The sequence below is a fragment of the Erinaceus europaeus genome, chromosome 2 (assembly GCF_950295315.1).
Source record: "Erinaceus europaeus chromosome 2, mEriEur2.1, whole genome shotgun sequence".
Taxonomy (NCBI): domain Eukaryota; kingdom Metazoa; phylum Chordata; class Mammalia; order Eulipotyphla; family Erinaceidae; genus Erinaceus; species Erinaceus europaeus.
In genome coordinates this window covers 159,720,028-159,734,072 of record NC_080163.1, presented here as the reverse complement: position 1 = coordinate 159,734,072, position 14,045 = coordinate 159,720,028, and positions in this window count along the sequence as shown.

Genomic DNA, 14,045 nt, shown 5'->3' with positions numbered 1-14,045 from the left:
GTTTAAGATTAAGGCATACCTGACGGAATTGTGGTGTCATGCCTTCCCAGACAATAGAGCGCAGGAGTAGTGTGCGGACATCAGGATTATAAACCTTTCTCTCTAAGCTTCTCTTCACCCTTGAGATGAAGCTCGCCAATGACTCATCAGAGCCTTGGTGAAAAGAGTTAATGGGAGCTGATGGATCTACATCAGGTGTGGTCACCCTTTCCCATGCTTGTGTTGCACAGATACATACCTGTTCAAAATAACCAGTTGGAAACCTGGCTTCTGCCTGCTGAGCTCCAGATTCATAAGCTCCTGCTCCAAACAAAGCATCAGAATTCCATTCTATCTGTTTGTTACTATTTTCCTGCGATTGCCTAGAGCACTCATCGCGGAAACATGCCTGCCACTGAAGATAGAGTGGGTCTGGGAGTGCAGCACGAGCCAGTTCTTTCCAGTCTTGTGGTGTATTTAAATGCTGGTAAAAGCTTCTCAAAACGGACTTGGTCCATGGAGAGTGCATACCGTCCTCCCTGACTGCTTGCCTGAGCGTTTCAAGTTCTTTCGAGGAATATGGCTGCCACGGCTGAGGGTTTTGTTTAGAAGGGGCCAAGTTTACTGGGAATGTGTGGATTTGGTCCGGTGGCGCGGGAGAGGGAGCTACAGAAGTGGAAAGTTCAGTAGAAACTGCTGTAGTGGCTGCAGGGGAGACTAAACGCATATCTACGGGGACGGAGCTCCCAGGGTGGACTGCACATGGTTTAAAATCCTTAAATGGTGAAAAAATATCCTTTAGCTCTCGTATCTCAGCCACTAGGTCCCTTAATGGTGATGTATCAGCAGGGGGCGGGGTCAGGGATGAGGAAGCCTCAGGCGGAGCTGAAACCGCGGCAGCAGGGGCCAGGGGCGGGGTCAGGAAAACGGAAGCTGCAGGCGGAGCTGAAACCGGGACGGCAGGGGCAGGGGCAGGGTTCAGGAACGCAGAAGCCTCAGGCGGAGCTGAAACGGAAGCTGAAACCGGGACGGAAGGGGCGGGGTTCAGGAACGCAGGCGGAGCTGAAACCGGAATGGAGGAAGGGGGTGGGGTCAGAGGAGGAGCGTCCGAACACGTGTGCGTGTCTGTGGGAACGGAATTCTTGGGTTTAGCCGCTGATCGCTTAGGATGTCTAAGTCTTAAGCACATGTGATTTAACTCTCGTACCTCAGCCTCAAGGTCACTTATCCTTATGGCATACCACGTTTTACATATCTTGAAAGTGGCGACCACAGTTAAAAAAATCCAAGGGGTAGCGAAAATTAAACCTTTTATGACAGCGGGAATCTGTCCCAGGTCAAGAGATAATGACTGAGACACCTCCTCATAAAACGAGAAATTTCCCATGGTGGAGGGAAACGCGGGGCCACAGAAGTGGGCGGATGCCACTTACCTGTGTCTGGGCGGTTTCGGAGACCTCAGGCCGGGCGTGGTGTGGGTACGGAACACGATGGGCGCCAGATGTTGTTGAGGTGGTCTGGTGTCGGGCTGCACCGTGGAGAAGAGAGCGGACGTCCAGAGCAAAGGGGTACACAAATCTTTATTATAGGATGGGGGGGGAGGTTTGGTTCAGACCACGTGGAGCCAGCCAGCAATGGCCGACCGCGGGGGGAGAGCAGGGAGCGAGACCTCAGAGAGGGAGAGCCGAGAGCCCAGAGAGAGAGAGAGGAGGGGTGAGGGGGCTTTTTATTGGGCGACAACCAGGGGTGACGTGTAGGGCCAGGATTGGTTGAAAGGGGGCACTCTAGGATTTAGCGGGGCATAGAAAAACCTGGGGGCGGAGACTGCATCAGAATAAGTCCTCAGCAACAAGAAAGAAAGAAAGAAAGAAAGAAAGAAAGAAAGAAAGAAAGAAAGAAAGAAAGAAGTTAAGGGGAAGTGGTGGGGAAAGGTAACTGGCAGCAATGGATTTGTTAGACATTGAGCCCCAGTGATAACCCTGTTGGCAATTAAAGAAGGAGGAGGGGAGGTGGAGGGAGAAGGAAGATGAGATGGAGGTGTATGGTGTATTTCTGGGGAGTAAATGCAGCAGCAGCAGCTTGGAGCACGGATCCACCTTCTTCATATGTCACTGTCCCCATGGGACTTATGTTGAGAGGGGAAGGAGAGGCAGCCAAAGAAGTAAACTGACCCGGGGTGGTGAGGTGGGGGGGTTGGTGTGTGCAGTGGGGTATGAAGTGTAGTCAGTCCTATTGTTCAGGGAAGGAGGAAAAAGCCTTTTGCAGACTTAGAGTAGATTCTGAGGGGGTGGTAATAGGGAAGTCCCAAGAAAGAGAAGGGGATGAGTTAGTGGAGAGCACCCCAGATATTGGGAACAAGGTATACAGTGGCCCTGTCATAGGCAATGACTTGGTATATGTGACAAGATGAATAGAGGCTCCAAAGGTAGCCCAGTGCTCTTGAACATGACCCAGGTTTGAACTCAACCCCCAATGCATTGAAAGAAGTGTTTGTGCTGTGGTTTCTTCCTCTCTCTCTCTCTTTGTAAAATTTTATTTATTTTTATTATTGGCTGGAGACAGAAATTGAGAGGGGAGGGGAAGACAGAGAAGGAGAGAGATCACCTGCAGCCCTGCTTCACCACTTGTGAAGCTTACCCCCTGCAGGTGGAGGCTGGGGGATTGAACTAGGTCCTTGCACACTGTTGTGTATGTGCTTAACCATTGCCTGGTCCCATCTCTTTCACTCTTTATCTCTGTCACTTTGTCTTTATTTGAAAAAGAGGAGGTGAAGGAGGATAAGATAGTCCAGTGATAATCTCTGGCCTGTAAGTTTTACCTTCTATGACAAAATAAACTTTAAAAATGAGATTGCAAGGGGCCGGCCGGGCAGTAGCGTACAAGGTTAAACACATGGGGTGCGAAACGCAAGATCCGGCAGAAGGATCCTAGTTCGACCCTCCAGTTCTCCACCTGCAGGGAGGTCACTTTACAAGTGGTGAATCAGATCTGCAGGTGTCTATCTTTCTCTCCCTGTCCCAGTCTCCCCCTCCTCCCTCCATTTCTCTCTGTCCTATCCAACAACAGCAATGGCAACAACAATAACAACGTCAACAACATTTAAAAAAAAAAAAAAGGTCTCCAGGACCAGTGAATTTATAGTGCAGGCACCAAGCCCCAGTGATAGCCCTGGAGACAAAAAAAAAAAAAAAAGAGGTTGCAGCTCTTGAAGTGGGAAGATTATCTGACCTCCAGTGTCAGTAGAAGAGAATAACAGAGGGAAATTTTGACCTAGAAGTATATACTGTGAGGTTGGCAAGATAGCTCACCTGGAAGGGTGGCCCTGGTTTGAGCCTGGCCCCATGGCATAAGGGGAGGGGGGAGGGGATGGGCTTCTGTGACTTGTCTTCTCCTCCTGTCTTCAAAAAGTCAGCCTGGAGTGGTGTGAAGTCCGAGTGACAATAACAAAATAAAAAGAACTAGACACTGGTACTACTGAAGTTGTGGTGCTACTGGCTTTGAACATTGCAGGTGGAGGAAAGGTCTAAGGAATGCATGTCTAGAAACTGGAGGAAGGGAGTGGAGAGATTGCATAATGGTTATGTAAAAGGCTTTTATGCCTGAGGCTCTGTGGTTACAGGTTCAATCCCCAGCACCATCATAAGCTAGAGCTGAGCATTAGTCTGTTTCTATCTTGCCCTCCCTTCCCGCACCCCTCCCCCCTACCTCATTATTAAATAATAAAGGTGCATGAAGTGAAGAAGAGAAGGAGGAAGGACTGGCAGCATAGTTCACTCAGATAGTGTGCTGCACTGTCAGGCCTTAAGCTAGCCCCCCCCCCCCACTCTGCTCCATCGTCCTTTGCTGATACTATGGTCTATTTACATAATCATTGTTTTGCCTGAGACCCAATCTGCCTGCAGGGTATTAATTAATCCCACCGGTTAAAACTTTTGCAACAGTTTTTCTGCCATTAGCCTGCTCTTTTCTTTTATCCATCCCCTTTCCTAGCCATTTTCTTTTCTGACTTGCCACTTCTGGTTTTCTAAGATATAAAAGCATTGTCTCTCATCAATAAAGACCCATTATGTTCTTGCTTCGCCATGAGTTCCTGGTTCCTCTCCCGTGTCACTGAGTAAGAAGCAGCCCAGGCTGGCTCTGGTCGAGTTCTCTCCAACCCAGAGAGCACGTGCCTGGGAAGAAACACCCTCACGCTAGCCCAGCACTGCACTATCGTGTGTGACTCAGGTTCAAGGCCTGGTCCGACTGCATTGAAAGAAGCTTCAGTGCTGTGAAGCACAGAAGCACTGTGCTTCTCTGGCTGTATCTTGAAAGAAGTAAAGAATAGGGGTGGGGGAAATAGCATAATGACTATACAAAAAGACTCTTTAAGCCTGAGGCTCCTCATAATCCTGGGTTCAATCCCCCAAACTACTGTAAGACAGAATTGAGTAATGCTCTGATAAACAAATAACAACAACAACAACCAAAAAGAGAGAGATAAAGAGAAAAGATTAAAGAGATTAAGTGGGACCTGGTGGTGGGCACCTCTGGTAGAGCACATATGCTATAATGAGCAAGGACCCTCCCCTCCTGTTAAGGTGAAAGCTTCATAAGCAGCAGTGTAGTGCTGTAGGTGTATTTCTCTCCCAATCCCACCACTCCTTCTCATTCAATTTCTCTCTGACTCTATCCAAAACAAACAAATATATTTTAAAAATAGTATCTTAGAAAGAAAACAGAGAAGCTGGAGGAAGTGCACTCCTGCTGTTACCTTGGTTCTAGCCCAAGCTGGATTTCTGGCCTCTGGATGGGCAGAGCACCAAAGTGTGTCATTTCAAGCTGCCTACCTTGTGGCAGTGTGTTCCAGCAGCCACAGGAAATGCCCATGGCCTGTCTGAGATAGGGTGAAGGGAGCATGTCACCTTGCAGGTTTGCAGAAACAGGCAGGGTCACTCATGGTTAAGGGAGGCGTAACCATGGCATGGCTGGTCATGGTCAAGTTCATAGTCATGGTCTTGGTCTTAAAATAACTATGAGCTGCTGAGAGTTCAGAGCAGGAGAGAGACAAGTCACTTCTGTTTAAAGAAGATTTCTTTCGCAAATGGGTGGAAAAAGGATTGGAACACATAAAGGGATGAGATTGCAGGTGAGAGGCCTTTGGCCACTTGAAGTCTGTATCTTCCTCTCCCCTCTCAATTTCTCTCTGTCCTATCCAATACAGTGGGGGAAAAATGGCTGCCATGAGCAATGGATTCAAAGTGTAGGAACCAAACCCCAGTGATAACCCTAGAGGCAAAAAAAAAAAAAAAAAAAAAAAAAAGAAGTCAGCAGAAATGGAGAGAAGAGGGTGGATGGGTTCCAGAAACTTTCTAGTGGTAAATTACCAGGATTGACATGTGAATTGGATGAGAGGGATGAGGGAAAGTGAAAAATTAAGGATCTCTCTCAGATTACTCCCCCATACCCCAGCTGAGCGCTCCTTGCAGGTGCACTGTCTCATTGCTCAAGGCTGCTTTTTTATTCATGTAGACAGAGAGACAGAGGGAGATAAAGAGATATCACAGCACCAAAGCCTCTCTCTGTGCCATAGCATTATCCACATGGTAACAGGGTTCAAACCTGGACTATGTCCTTGGTAATTATCCAGTGAGTTATCTCTTTACTCTTTTGCCTAGATTTTTTACTTCAGCCATTGCAGGATAGGGAGAGTAATGGAAGACAAGTAGAAACAAGCTTGGATATGGTGGGACTTCTATATTGGATTGTCAAGTCTGAGAAACCTAAGTGGAGAGGTTGAATGGAGACATCAGGAGCTGTGTGTCTGGAGCCTGTGCTAACCCAGGTGGGGAATGAGAGGGAAGACTCTCAGCCTGGATGATATAATACACCAGGAAATGGTGGAGCTAGAAGTGGTATAGGAGGTGGTGTAGTGGATAAAGCATTGGACTCTCAAGCAAGAGGTCTCAAATTCAATCCCTGGCAGCACATGAGTAACATCTGGTTCTTTGTCTCTCTCCTATCTTTCTCATTAATAAATAAACAAAAATCTTGAAAGAGAGAGAGAAGAATAAGGAGGAGGAGGAGTATGAGGAGGAGAAGGAGGAGAAGAAGAAGAAGTAAGAGAAAAAGAAGTACTAAGATTTCCATAAACAGTCAGTCAGATCTCAGAGTCCAAGCTTCCTAACTTTGGAAAGTTCAGCATATCCACACAAAGCATTGTAAATCTGTACAAGTGACTAATGAACTTGGGGACTCTGAGTCCTGAAGTTCTCTGATAGGAAGGTCAACGGAAAGGAATATGCTCAGAGCTAATGGCTTATCTAAGAGGAGAAGATTTGTGGCTAATATATAATTCTTGTGTACAGAAAGGAATGTATCAGAGCAGTATTAATTAATTAATTTTAAGATAGAGACAGAGGAGGCCAGGCAATGACTCATTTGATTAAACACATACTACCATGCGCAAGGATCTGGGTTTAAGCCCCTGCTCCCCACTTGCGGGGGGGGGGGGGGGAGAGAAGATTCACAAGCAGTGAAGCAGGTCTGTAAATGCATCTCTTTCTTTCTCCCTCTCCCTTTCCCTCTCTTCTTAGTTTATCTCTGTCCTATCAAAATTAAAAAAAAAAAAAAAAAAAAACTCCAGAGACAAAGGCAGAGAGAGTGAAAGAGACCACAGAATCAAAGCTTCCTTCAATGCAGTGGGGACTAGTCCTGAACTACTTGGGTCATGCATATGGCAAAGCAGTACACTATCCAAAATAGCTATTTTGCTGGCCTGGGTTTGTTTGTTTCCTTTAGCACCGGATTACCCCTGGGGCTCAGAGCCTGCATGACTCCACCATGCCTGGTAGCCATTGTTTTGCATAGTTGTTATGCTATTTTCTCTGCCCTTAGCAGCCATTGTTTTCTTTCTCTCCTTTTCTCTTTCTTTTCTCTTTCTCTTTCTTTTCTTTCCTTTTCTTCCTTCCTTCCTTTCTTTCTTTTTTGATAGAGAGAGAAAGAGGAAGACCTGCAACACAGCTCTGCTACTTGTGGAGTTCCCTTATACAGGTGGGAGTTGGGGGTTGCACCTGGATCCTTGTTGATAGTCCACTCTCCCTGGTGAATCACTTCCCATCTTCCCCCAATGCCCTACACATACACACTTGACTTTTGCGTGACAGATGGGAAGCCCTGGTGAATTTAGATGGAACAGTGGATGAGCTGACTTAGATGAAGGCACTCACTCCACAAGAAGACAAGAGATGGAGATCAGAGAGACAGGAATTAATTACTTAATTTTAAGGTAGAGATAGAGGAGGCCAGGCAATGAATCATCTGATTAAGCATATACTACCATGCACAAGGACTGGAAGGGACAGATAGAGACAGAAGAAGGGAAAACACTTGCAAACCTGCTCCACCACTTGCAAATCTTCCCCCAGACAAGGAAATGTTTTAAAGAGCCTGAGATTTTAATAACAGTCACGAAGAAGAAGAAGAAGGAGGAGGAGGAGGAGGAGGAGGAGGAGGAGGAGGAGAAGAAGGAGAAGGAGAAGAAGAAGAAGAAGAAGAAGAAGAAGAAGAAGAAGAAGAAGAAGAAGAAGAAGAAGAAGAAGGAGAAGAAGAAGAAGAAAATACCAAAAAAAAAAAAAAAAGAAGAAAATACCAGCCTGAGTGCTCCCCCCCCCGCCACCATAGTGCCAAAACATGATGCTAGAATGAACACAGCCCACAGAAATGTGGGAGGTGGAATTACATCCCAAGCTGGCTGAGTTTAGACTGCAGCAGCATCACACTATTGTGCCAACACTTCCTCACTCACACCTCCCTCCTCACTGGGGCTTGGTGCAGGTGGAGAGAAGCTGGACAAGCCCTGGGGCCCAGGAGGGAACTCATAGCCTTGGTGCTGACAGCATGTTCCAGGTGAATGATAAGGTCAAGAAAGGCACCCAGAACAACCTGAGAAGTTTCCCGTAGAGAACTAAATGAGGAGAGACTTTAGCTGTGCAAGATCTTTGGATTTCCCTAGATCCAGAACAATCTTTAAACCCAGTTTCCCAAGCCCCAATCCCTTGAACATCTTGTATTCCTTTTGGCTTGGAACAGTTCTTACTTAATATCTTCCCTTCCACACTCCCTTCTTCCTCACCCACTCTTCTCACCCTGGAAACAAGGGACTCCTTGGGGGCCTCACTTTTGTCTGAGTACAACCATTGGCCTCCTTGTTTCTGTCCTTGACTTGTGGAGTGAGTGCCTTCATCTAAGTCAGCTCATCCACTGTTCCATCTAAACGCACCAGGGCTTCCCATCTGTCACGCAAAAGTCAAGTGTGTATGTGTAGGGCATTGGGGGAAGATGGGAAGTGATTCACCAGGGAGAGTGGACTATCAACAAGGATCCAGGTTCAACCCCTAACTCCCACCTGTATAAGGGAACTCCACAAGTAGCAGAGCTGTGTTGCAGGTCTTCCTCTTTCTCTCTCTCTATAAAAAAAAAAAAAAGAAAGAAAGAAAGAAAGAAAGAAAGAAAGAAAGAAAGAAAACAATGGCTGCTGAGGGCAGAGAAAATAGCATAAAAGTTATGCAAAAACCTCATGCCTAAGGATCTTAAATCCCAGGTTCAGTTCCCAGCAACACCATAAGCTAGAGCAGAACCATGTTCTGGTGTGTGTGACTGTGTGTGTCTTGCGTTCTCTCTCTCTCTCTTTCTTTTTTTTTAAAGAGCATTATTTTTTAAGATTTTATTTTTTTATTGATAAAGATAGAAGAGAAAGAACCAAACATCATTCTGGTACATGTGTTGCCAGGGATTGAACTTGGGAACTCATACTTGAGAGACCAATGCTTTATCTACTGCACCACCTCCTGGAACACGACTGTGTGTCCTATAAAATAAAATAAAAATAAGTAAAATAAAATAATCACCAGGCAGGGTGGATTTGTAGTACAGGCACTGAACCCCAGCAATACATACATACACAAGTGGGGGAGACAACATAATGTTTATAAAAAGAGACTTTTATATCTTAAGTTCCGAAGCTCCAGGTTCAATTTCCCATACCACCAGAAGCCAGAGCTTAATGGTTCTCTGCTAAAAATAAAATAAAATAAAATAAAATAAAATAAAATAAAATATCAAAGGGGTGGGCAGTAAGGAGCTGAGAGGAAGTTGGGGACCCAGTGGTGAAGGAAGGTTTAATTGGTGGTGGGAGTGGTGTGCAGACACCTATCATGGGCTGGGGGTAGCACAGTGAGTTAAGAGCACATGGCCTAAAGCGCTAGGGCCAGCGTAAGGATCCCGGTTCAAGCCCCTGGTTTGAGCCCCTGGCTCCCCACCTGGAGGGAAGTTACTTCACAAGTGGTGAACAGGTCTGCAGGTATCTTTTTCTCCCCCTCTCTACCTCCTCTTCTCTCTCTCCATTTCTCTGTCCTATCCAACAACTATACTAATAACAACAACAGCGATAAAAGGCAAGGGCAGGAGTCCAGCAGTAGCGCAGTGGGTTTAGTGCATGTGGTGCAAAGCGCAAGGACCAGCACAAAGATCCGGGTTCTAGTCCCTGGCTCCCCACCGGGAGGGGAGTTGCTTTACAAGCGGTGAAGCAAGACTGCAGATGTTTTTCTTCTCTCCCTCTCTATCTTCCCCTCCTCTCTCCATCTCTCTCTGTCCTATCCAACAACGACATCAATAACAACAATAATACCAAAAAACAACAAGGGCAATATAAGGGAATAAATAAATTTTATTTTAAAAGGCAACAAAAGGGGAAAAAATGACCACTAGGAACAGTGGATTCGTAGTGCAGTCACTGAGCCCCAGCAGTAACCCTGGAGGCAAAAGAAAGAAGTTAGAACCATATAATATCAACTGGTGTGTGTGTGTGTGTGTGTGTGTGTGTGTGTGTGTCTGTCTGTGTGTGTGTGTGTGTGTATGTGTATGAGTTTATCAGACAGCAACCGTCTTGTAAATCATTATTTCTCACAATAAAATTAAAATTTTTTTTTTAATTTAAGAAAGGATTAATTAACAAAGACATAGGGTAGGAGGGGTACAACTCCACACAGTTCCCACCACCCAATCTCCATATCCCACCCCCTCCCCCGATAGCTTTCCCATTCTCTATCCCTCTGGGAGCATGGACCCAGGGTCATTGTGGGTTGCAGAAGGTAGAAGGTCTGGCTTCTGTAATTGCTTCCCCGCTGAACATGGGCGTTGACTGGTGGGTCCATGCTCCCAGTCTGCCTCTCTCTTTCTCTAGTAGTGTGTGTCTCTGGGGAAGCTGAGCTCCAGGACACATTGGTGGGGTCTTCAATCCAGGGAAGCCTGGCCAGCATCCTGGTGGCATCTGGAACCTGGTGACTGAAAAGAGAGTTAACATACAAAGCCAAACAAATTGTTGAGCAATCATGGGCCCAGAGCTTGGAATAGTGGAGAGGAAGTGTTAGGGAGGTACTCACTGCAAACTCTAGTGTACTTCTGCTTTTATATATATAAAATATATATAAATATATATATATATTATATATATATTTTGTAGTAGTTTATGGATACGTGTGAACATAAGCTCTCTCTCACAGAAACTGGTGTATATCTAGGTTTTGGGACTTTGTTAGAAAGTGAACCACCTGAGATGAAATTAGAGTGTACTATAAAAGGAAAGGTCTCACCTGAGTAATGAAGCTGAAGGGTTGTCATTCCACATGTGTAGTCTCTGGACACAGTATGAGGTGAAGCATGTTGAGGTGGCAATCGTTGCGTTGGTTAGGTTGTGATCGGCGGATGCAATATTATTTGATATGGATTGGGAGAGGCATACGGGAAAGTGGGCCCTATCCAAGGGTTCCAGGACTGGGGGAAGTAGGGGCTCTATAGTGGAGATGTGAGGTTCCTGCTGTCTTAGGGTTCAAAAAGACAATGGATAGTTAATGTTATCATCACATTATTTGGTAATTGGGTTAACTTTGAAAAGTCCTTTTGTTATGGTTTGCTGTACAGTACACAGTATCTTGTATATAGCTGTGCTATTGGATGCTTCTAATCTACTTGGTCTAGGCTTTTGAGAGAGTCCGCATATCAAATACACAGCCTATATGTTAAAAAGATTCAGTTTGTGTTTTGAAAAACTTTGAGACATACAATTGATTTTCCCCCTCTCATATTAATTAACTAGTGATTTATATGTCTACATTTTGCTAGGAGTGTACATAAACACCATTCCCACCACCAAAAGACTGTGACCCATCCCTCCCACTGGCCCAGGAAGCTGCATGTCTACCCCTCACCACAGGGCTTTTACTTTGGTGCTCTACTTACAATTTGGTCAGGTCCTTCTTTTAGTTTCCCTTTCAGATCTTCTTAGTCAACTTCTGTTGGTGAGTGAGATCATCCCATACTCATCTTTATCTTTCTGACTTAGCTCACTTAACATAATTCCTTCTAGCTCTGTCCAAGATGGGTCAGAGAAGGTGGGTTCATTGTTCTTGATAGCTGCATAGTACAATTAAAAAAAATTTTTTTTTTTTTAACTAGAGAACTGTTCAGCTCTGGCTTATGGTGGTGTGGGGGATTGATGCTGGGACTTTGGAGTTTCAGGTGTGTTTATAAGGCCATTATACTGTGTACCCTCCACCCTAAATCATTATTTCTCTAACAAAACAAATTGCTAAAAGTCAGGGTTTCCTGCTAGTCTGGACTACCCCACCTCCCATTTCTTCTGGCTTCACCTTAACTGTCCCCACCCTATTCACTCAGTGCTGCACTTTGTCACTGCTCTTCCTTGACAATGCTGCTTCCAGACCTTTCTTTGCATGTGCCTATTTCCTTCTCCCTACAAGGCATGACTGGCTTCCTCATTTCCTTCAGATCTTTGTTCCAGTGTCACCTAGTCCAGGGACTCTGAGCAATCAACTAAAAATAGCAATCCCCCAACTATTTGTTTCTCCCCTGCCCTGCCTGATATTGTCTTCTCAGCATGCACTGTCTCTTCTGAAATGTCAGCCCTGCAACCTCTTCATGTTCCAGAACAGTGTCTAGAGCCTAGCTGGTGTTCAATTGCTTGGTAAATGAATGGAGAATTCATGTTACTGACTGTCATGGTTGTGTGTGTGAGTGTGTGTGTGTGTGTGTGTGTGTGTGTGTGTGTGTGTGTGTAGAAAACAGAAATTGGGGTCAAACTATAAGCATGATTCACTTTCCCCTGACAGCATTCAGGTCTCCTAAATTGAGGTAGGTTTCCTGTGACATGAGATGATTCTTAATGCATCTACTGCTCCAAATGGGATTTTCAGTTCTAGCACAAAGATTTCGAGAAAGAGCATTAAATCCCTTTTCCCTTTTCTGCATTTTGTAAATCACACAGAAGTCATTTGTCACTGATAACAGCAAATAACTCCAAATGGAGAGTGCAGATTTATCCTTCAGCTGGATTAGTTTAAAGATGACTGAGGTAATCCCTTTTTATCTTATCAAAAAGAGCTTTTTAAGTGACCAGAGGAAAAGCTCTCAGGGAGAATGTTCACTTGCTTTTGGAGTTTCCCTTCACTCAGAGATAAGAACATTCCTGAGACTGTGGGCACTAAACTCAGCCACTGATGGAAACACTGCTCTGAACTATATGGAAGAAGCATTATAGGGAATCCTTGCTTGTGGTGATGCTTCGCGCATTTAGCCCAGTGGCTTTATTCTCCTCACAAAAATTTGTTTATTTAATGGCATGTAGGTTACTAGAGCACTCACTGCTTTGGTATGCTCAGTGTTAGAGATTAAACCCAGCACCACCCATGCAAGTATAGCACTGTGTCTGTTGGGCTATCTCCCTAGACACTGCCTCAGTGGCTCAGTTTCATGGGTCCTAATCACAGGAAGTGGATAGACAACCAGAAGTCACCATTTATTGAGCTGGGGAAGACAGAAGGATTGAGTGGGAGTGGAGACTATCAGTTCACCGTGGGCTGTGTGGAGTGAAGAGGCTGACTAGGCAAAAGAAGAAAATCAACACTGACTCTGGGGAAGTTGGAGGGAGTAAGCAGACTGTGGTCACCATCTGGGAAGCTTGAGGAGTGTCTGATAAGGGCAGGGCAGAGGTGCATCTAATTGAGCGCACTCATTACCATGCTCAAGGATCCAGGTTAAAGTCCCTGGTCCCTGTTTGCAGGAGAAAGCTTCTTGAGTGGTGGAGTCGCACTGCAGGTGTCTATTTCTACTTATGCCCTCTCAATTTCTATCTTTTACACACACACACACACACACACACACACACACACACACACACACACACACACACACACACACACTGCTAGAGTGGTGGATTCTTCTACCAAGTCTCAGCAATAAGCCTAGTGGCAGTAGAAAACAAGCAAACTGGTTGGATGGACATACACAAGGACTGAGGTTCCTATCCCTGCTTCCCCACCTGCAGGAAAGAAGCTTTCTGTGTGGTGGAGTAGTACTGCAGGTTTCACTCTGTTTTTCTTTCTTTCTTTTATTTCTTTTTTTAAAAAAATTTTATTTGTTTATGAGAAAGACAGGAGGAGAGAGAAAGAACCAGACATCACTCTGGCTCATGTGCTTCAGGGGATTGAACTTGGGACCTCATGCTTGAGAGTCCAAAGCTTTATCACTGCGCCACCTCCCGGACCACAGGTTTCAGTCGTTCTCTCTCCTTTCCTCTCAATTTTCATCTTATCAAATAAAAAAGCAAGCCAGCAAACAAAAAAATATGAGAAAGCAGTGTTCATAAAAAGTCTTAATTGGAAAAACGTAAAGAAAAGGCTTCACTGAACATTGACTAGGTGTTTCTCTTTTTAAAAATTAAATTAAATTAAATAGAGAGGTACATTGGGAAAGAAAGACAGACAGACCAGAGCTTTGGCTTATGGAGGTGCAGGGGATTGAACCTAGGACCTCAGAGTCTCAAGTATTAAAGTCTTTTGCATAACCATTACGCTGTCTTTCCTGTCCTAGGTGTCACTCTTAAGTCATGGCTGTCAGGACATTACTTGCTTCCTGGTGAGGAAATTCCATTTACTTCAAGGACATTATGTAGGGACTCTGTTGTACATAATAAAGGAAGTACACCAGATAGTGACCACAGTTAACTACCC